This window comes from Nematolebias whitei, chromosome 7 (assembly GCF_014905685.2).
Source record: "Nematolebias whitei isolate Nwh7 chromosome 7, NemWhi1, whole genome shotgun sequence".
NCBI classification, from domain to species: Eukaryota; Metazoa; Chordata; class Actinopteri; order Cyprinodontiformes; family Rivulidae; genus Nematolebias; species Nematolebias whitei.
In genome coordinates this window covers 34,610,220-34,617,562 of record NC_056504.1, presented here as the reverse complement: position 1 = coordinate 34,617,562, position 7,343 = coordinate 34,610,220, and positions in this window count along the sequence as shown.

The following is a 7,343-nucleotide window of genomic DNA, read 5'->3' as shown; positions in this document are numbered from 1 at the left end:
CCTGTCTTCATTTCTTCTTCTCTTGTTCCGATTAGTCAGACAATGGATGTGATCATATTTAGAATTAGAAACTGGCATCAAACTTCAAATTTCTAGTGATAATCTGAATAAATCTCTTCAATGTGATTCATGTCAGACCCTGATGATGGACAGAAGTTTGAGTTAAATACTAAAACCTTGTTGTATTTATTTGGTTTGCCCACTTTGTTCAGATTGTTGGATTTAAATAAACGTCTGCTTTATGACCATCAGAGCAGTCTTGCAGAGAATCTGAAAGTTCTTCATGGGAGCATAGATAAGAGTACTGAACTATTTAGATGACAATTCTCTTCTATTTAACCCCTGCTTTGACCAAAGAAAACATGTAATTGTTCATTAAACCTCACTGCAGATCACAAATTGACGGATTTCCCAAAAATTTAATACATATGGTGGCTTACTAACTGGATATTGTATGGTAAAACAACAACTTTTAATTCAAAAGGGTAATAGTAACATACAAAATGGGTGGTAACAAAAAAAAAAGCTATAAGATCCCATAGCGTCTGCACTAAAATGACTTCTGCTCTGTCCAGTAACTGATCTGGAAATAAAACAAACAGTCAAAGTTTATCTCACAAGAAAGTGGTCATATGGCCGACATACTGCATTATTCAGAAGCTATTCCGGTGAGGTCACATGTTGGTCACTACTTATTTGAACTTGTGTGCAGACTGAGTTTGGATAAGGCTCCGTGCAAACCTCAGGCGTGGGACTTTACCCACTCAGCTCGGAATGAAAGAATAAAACTCACTGGAAATTCATGGAGCTTCTGTGTTGGGTCGTGAGATCTGAGGAACGGCTCCTGCACGACTTACCAAAGGTCAGCTGTGTGTTCGGTTGTGTGCACATGCTGGCACAAGGCGGTGAGAAAGAAAAAAAAAATATATGCAGACAAATACACTGCATCTTAAAATGTGTTCAACAATTGTTTCACAGTAAACAGCATGCCAAAATGGTGACTGCTTGAAGATGAACTCTACATTTGGCCAAAAGGGTGACATCATCTGTGCAAAGTTCCCACCACGAGATCCTTCCCTACACAGTATTTACATTCTCGTGCACAGCTCATTTGAAATTAAATTTTCAACTATTTGCATGGATTTAAACAATGCAATAATTTTATAAACGTCTCATATGATGTAATGCTGCTCTTTTGATTATCCTAATTAAGTTTATTTGTTAATTTAATTGTGTACCTTCACATGCATCTTTTATATCTTAGCATTTGTTACAACCCTTGGACTGAGTCAATGAAGCACAGGGTGTAACACGAATTGTAAATTAAATGCAAAGCTAATAACTCAAAACGAACCCAATTTGGCATTACAATGATTTATTCTATTAGTTCAGGGCGTTAGAGACAAAAGGTCTAAACTTCAGGGTCTCCAACGCTAAAACAAGAAGCAAAAAGGAACGCTCCTTCTGGCTAGAAAACAAAACCAGCTCTTATCTGACAAAACAAAAAGTACAATTGCTGAGCTCCCTGGCTGACCACAACACAGGAGAAAAGTTAGTTAAAAGCAAACGACAGAACCTCAACCAAACATCTCATCTAAGCAAGAGTTCTTAAATAGAACTGTTCACAGAAGATCAGTAAGATCAAAAGAGAGCTGCGAACTCACACAGTGCATCCAACCCAACCATGCCCAGGGGGGGAGAGGAAATGTCCAAAGAAAAGGGGAGCGGCATTGGATCGCTGTTTAAGAGGGAGTGAGTCCAGGTGTGCAGCATGCAGTGCTGTAGTCAAGACCACCTAACCTGAGACCACGTCAAGACCAAGACTTTTAGGGTCCGAGACCAAGTCAAGACCAAGACCTCAAGTCTTGAGCTCAATCTTTTCACAGATTATCTGTCTTATACCATACCGTCACGATGTAGTGACAATTTTAACGAATATGTAAAAAACATATGTAAATTTTATGTTTTTTATTATTATTATTTTTTTTAATAAAAGTTACATACTTCAACTTTAATTTTGCTTTTGAATGAATGTATCAGCTTTTATACATTTTTAAAGCTACATAAAAATAAATCAGACATTCAGTGGTTTTTGCACAATGATTTTCATGTCATGTGACCCAATGACACAAAACTTATGTTAAACTACTCTACTAGACCTGAAAGACGAGGCACTCTCATTGATTTCTTATTTTAAAACATTTTCTAATTTAACACAATTTATTTGTTCAAAAATCATGTTTTTTGCTCAATAACTAATTAGAAAATGCTTTAAAATGAGAAATAAATGATGGTGTCTTGTGTGTCAGGTCTGTTAGAATAGTTTAACATTAGTTTTGTGTCAGAGGGTCAAATGATGTAAAATATTTAATTTTTTGTTTCTGAAGAGCATTTGGGTCAGTAATTTGTTGATGGTCCCTAAGCGAACCATTACGTCATGGAGGAGGGGCAGACTGAGCCTAGCTGACTGAAATCAGACTGCCTGCTTCGGATCGAACGAGAGGAACACACCGCCGAAACCACGGAGCTCGAATGTCCAACGTCCAACGTAAAACTAACTTCACCGCGGTACAGAAACAAGGCTCCAGCAGAGCACGGACAGTAGAAACTATTAGAAATGAGAAAAAAACAGTTATTTGTTAACTGATTAAATCGTGTTTTAGACCGCTTATTGCTAGCAAATCAATTCTGACCCAAAGTGCAGCCGTGACTGGTTCTGAGTGAGGCTTTACAGCAGACAATCACTCCCCTCTCTTCCAGGTACTGTGTACTGGTGCAGAATATTTTAGTGGTACGTAGTCCCGGACTGTACCGTGTACCAGTGAGTTCCCTCAAACCTCGTGCGAGTGTCCGATTTTTATGTCAATGTGAATGTGAATTTATTTCTGTTGCCCATAAAAACAACAAAAGTTGACCAAAGTGCTTTACAGTTAAGACAGATTCAAAGAGTCTAATAAATTTGGAAAGTAGACCTTATACATTCACAGATCTTGATCCCGGTTGTTTCATTTTGCAAACACTGAAAAGAGAAGTCTTTCGAGTGACATCTGTAAGAGCTGTACTTTTTGTACCAAGAAGGTAATGTCCAAAATAAATGGCAGCTAATTGAGGTTACCGTGAACTCTCCCCATTTGCATCAATTTCTTTACTTTTTCAAGGCACACAAACACGTGTAAAGGTCAGGACTCGAAGGCCCACCTTGCAGTAATACATATTACCAAAAAACATAATAAAGCTACTTTTCCTCTCAGCTGAATCACCAGTAGAAAAACACATTTAAACACTTCATTCTGCGTCTTTTAAACACTCAGTTTGCCATCTGTTCAGGAGAACAATGGAGAATGAAGGAAATGGAGGAGTGCATATCGACTTTTTCCTTTCACCTTTCTCGTCTTAATGCATCTCATTTTCCTTCAAACCTCTTTTGTTGAGCACCTTTCCTTCCCCATCAACCCTCATCAATCTCCCTATCCTTGCTGGGTGAAAAATTACACCCATTACATTTGACATGTAGTATACAGAAATAACATTCTTTTCCACTGACAAGCATCAGGTAAAACAACTTTGGGTGACTCATAAGATAGCAGAACGAAGGCTGTGCGGCATAAATCACAAACCATTAGACAACGGTGGTACAATAAACACAAGTTAAGGGTTGAGGAAATGGGTTTACACCTCACATCACACAACCAGTGCAACTGTGACAAAGAAACAGGCTTGGCATAAAATTGTGGGGGTTTCAGAACAAAAGACTTATAGAAAAGAAAATGATTGATCTGTCAGCGTGGCTCATGCCACTATAATATTCAATGCCCACAACCTCCTTAGAAAGTTACTACTTTCTGTTTTTTAACGATTAAAAACATTTTTCTAGACCAGTTCAGAGCATCTGAACAATGCTCAATATAAACCCAGTTTGTGAAATGCTCTCTGGTGGTTTGAAGTGAATATCTGCCTCAAGTAGAGGAGTCCAAGTATTTTTGGCATCTTGTTTACAAGGGAGGGTTGAGTGAGTCAAAAGATGTAGCCTATTGTTAATTTAGCTGTACAATTCTGAGATGGTAAAGAAGAACTAGACAAAGCTCTTGATTAATGGTCAAACATCACCTTTGGGCCACGAGATCTGCATGATGACCAAAGAAACAAGATCGACACAAATGGCTGAAATGGATTCCCGTCAAAGGGTCTTCAGATCCGATGAGAAGATTAATGTTAGAGTATTTTTGGTAGGAATATTTTTTTATTATATTATGGCTGAGATGGCTGAAAACCTCTTTCTCCTGCTGTGAAAACACGCCTAAAACATTCTCTTGTCTCGGCCTGAAGGCAGGCTCGCCGACTCGCAGTGTCTCACTGACGTTGTCGCCGTGAAAACATGCCCAAAACATTGGTCTTATCTCCATCTGGAGGCCGACTTGCCGACAGCCATGGATCATTTGGATCACGATTCTATTCGATGCTCATTCTGACATGTTCCATACACAAGTATCTATGTATGTATTCTCTCTTGAGTGAGTCCTTGCAAATAAAAAGGTTAGAGTTAAATCTTCACCTCCCATGTGTGTTTGTGTGTGTGTGTTTGTTTGTTACTTTGTAAGGCCCATTTTTCCAACTTATACTACATTGTGAAGACCACCTGCTCCTTATGGGGCCCAAAGCCTGGACCCCATAAGAAGAAGTGTCGTTGGTGGGTTAGGGGTTAGGTTTAGGGTTAAATATGTACTGGTAATGGTTAGGTGTAGGGTTAAGTATGTACTGGTAATGGTTAGGTTTAGGGTTAAATATGTACTGGTAATGGTTAGGTGTAGGGTTAAGTATGTACTGGTAATGGTTAGGTTTAAGTATGTACTGGTAATGGTTAGGTTTAGGGTTAAGTATGTACTGGTAATGGTCAAGGCCGGATTGACAATACGGGCAACTGCCCAGGGGCCCACGATCTCTAAGTGGCCCAGAGCAGTGAGGGCAAAAGCAAAATATCTGGTCATCTCCTGGAGCCCTGCGCTGCAGAGAGACGGCTGCGCTGCCGCTGCATTTGGGCCGCCCCGCCTCCTCCCAGCACCAGTTGCTACAGCTCTCTATTTATTATTATTATTTTTTACCGAGTCGGATCCTCCACGGCGCAACATGTCAATCAATCCAGTAGGCGTGTCAGCAACTGACCAATCGACAACCTCAATTTTTCCCGAAGGTAAACGCCCCTTACCTGCTGACAAGCCCATCAGGTTTTTATTTCTAGAATTTTATTAACAACACAAAACAGAACAATGCAACAATGTACAAATACAAACTCGTGAAGGCTGTCATAACGACATTTCACAAAATAACGAAAAAGAAAAGAAATAAACATAAAAAATTTAATAAATTAATTAAATTTAATTAATTTAAATTATTATTTAATAATTATTTAATTTAAATTTAAATTATTTTATTATTTAATAATTATGTATTTAATTTAATTTAAATTAATTACATAAAAAATTTCCAAAGGAGCGTGGCATATGAAAAACTTGTTTCAATTAAAACAATACGTTTTATCTGTTGTGAGATGATTCTAGCAGTTTTTAAGTTTTTTAATCTACTTAATGAAGAATAGTATGACTTCAAATCATTCATAAAACAGGAAGGAGGGCTTATTATCCATCCTCTTACTATAACAAATGTGGTACTTTGCTATAAGTATGACTATATTTATGGCTTCAGAGAAAGCTGAGCTTAAGTTATCCACATAAAGTAAAATGGCATCAGCATCAAAAGAAGGAATTTTAAGTTTAAGATTCTGGGGCCGTGATGATGGGACCCTTGAAGATTGTTGCCCAGGGTACAGCGAAGTGTTAATCTGGCCCTGATAATGGTTATGCTGCTATAGGCTTAGACTGCTGGAGGACAAAATGACCATATTTCCCCACTCTGCTGCTTCTTTACTCACTCTGCTGTTCATGTTCGTCCTTTCAACATTTCTATCATTCACTTTTTATTTGTCCCCAGTGATAGAACACCTTTATCTGCAATGTAGTTCATGCCTGTATTGCTTTTCTCTTTTGCCCCAGCCAGTCGAGGCAGGTGGCTGCCTGAGTCCTGCAGGTTTGTATCTGTTTAAAGGGAGTTTTTCCTTCCCACTGTCGCCTATGTGCTGGTTCAGAATAGAAGGTTGTGATCTAAGGATGGAATTTCCTTAGATAACTTTTTACTAATTGGCATTTTGTTTGTAAATGTGAACATTTTTGTCCAGTGCCCTGAGACAACACTTACTCTGAATTGACTCTTTATAAATGAACTGAACTGATTATGCTTCAGGATTTCCAATAAGCAAAATAAAAAAGGAAAAGGAATTATTGGGTTTCCCTCCTACACTAGATATTTACTTCAACGAAATGTAGGATTTTTATTTGTTGCAGAAAACAAATCTTTCAATGGACCAGCAGAGAGTGCACCCCTTTATTGGCTTCACCTGTTGAGGTGAGGATGAACCAAAGTAAGACATTTTTTTTAGTTTAAACAACCACTTTTAGGACAACATACTTTAAAGAAAAAAACTTTATCGTGCGACAAACTGAAAAGTAAGAAAGCAGTTACTGTACTAATTTACAAGTCTATTTTTCCCTAAGCACAACAGGCTGACATCTTAGTCTACTTTTTGTTTACTTTCTGTTTATAATCACCATTCATATACTCAAGAAAAAAATACCCCTCAGTTTGATGCATATACTTAAGCATTACAAATGGTTGGAGAACAAATAACCTGCGCAATTTATCCAACACAGCATTTTAGTATTAATTACATTAGGTTCATTAGGTTGCAGAGAGCGATTAAGGAACATGAAAGGTCTGCAGGTGCAGCATCAGCAGCTAATCAATCGCCATTATCCTGCTCACGACAAAGGTCTTGACCTGAGGGAAATGCTAGATGTTGCTATTACTTCTCGTTAGATTTGGCAAGATGCCTTAAAGAAATAAGCAGCAACATTTAATGACTGCTGAGGAGATTTAAAAGTTTTTAAGTAAATGGCTATTCACACGGGGGGAGAAAAAAAGACTCATTTTGAAAATACTAAATATGTTCAGCTCAACAGCCGAGATCCATTTCCTGCAGTTTTCTTGTCAAATAACAAAAACAGTTTAGGACACAGAGTACTCGGTGGAAACATACAGTGTCCTGAACAGATGTGATTATGAGGATTAGGCCTGACTACGTCTCTGCTCCCAACTCTCTTCTCGCCTCTGACCCTCATTTATTCAGTGGGAGGGAGGCAGAGAGGAGAGACGGGCAACAGGTCTTGTTGTACTGTACAAACTGTGCGTCAGCTAGCAAACGGCTCTTTCAGTAAACCTGCACGGTTCGGCTG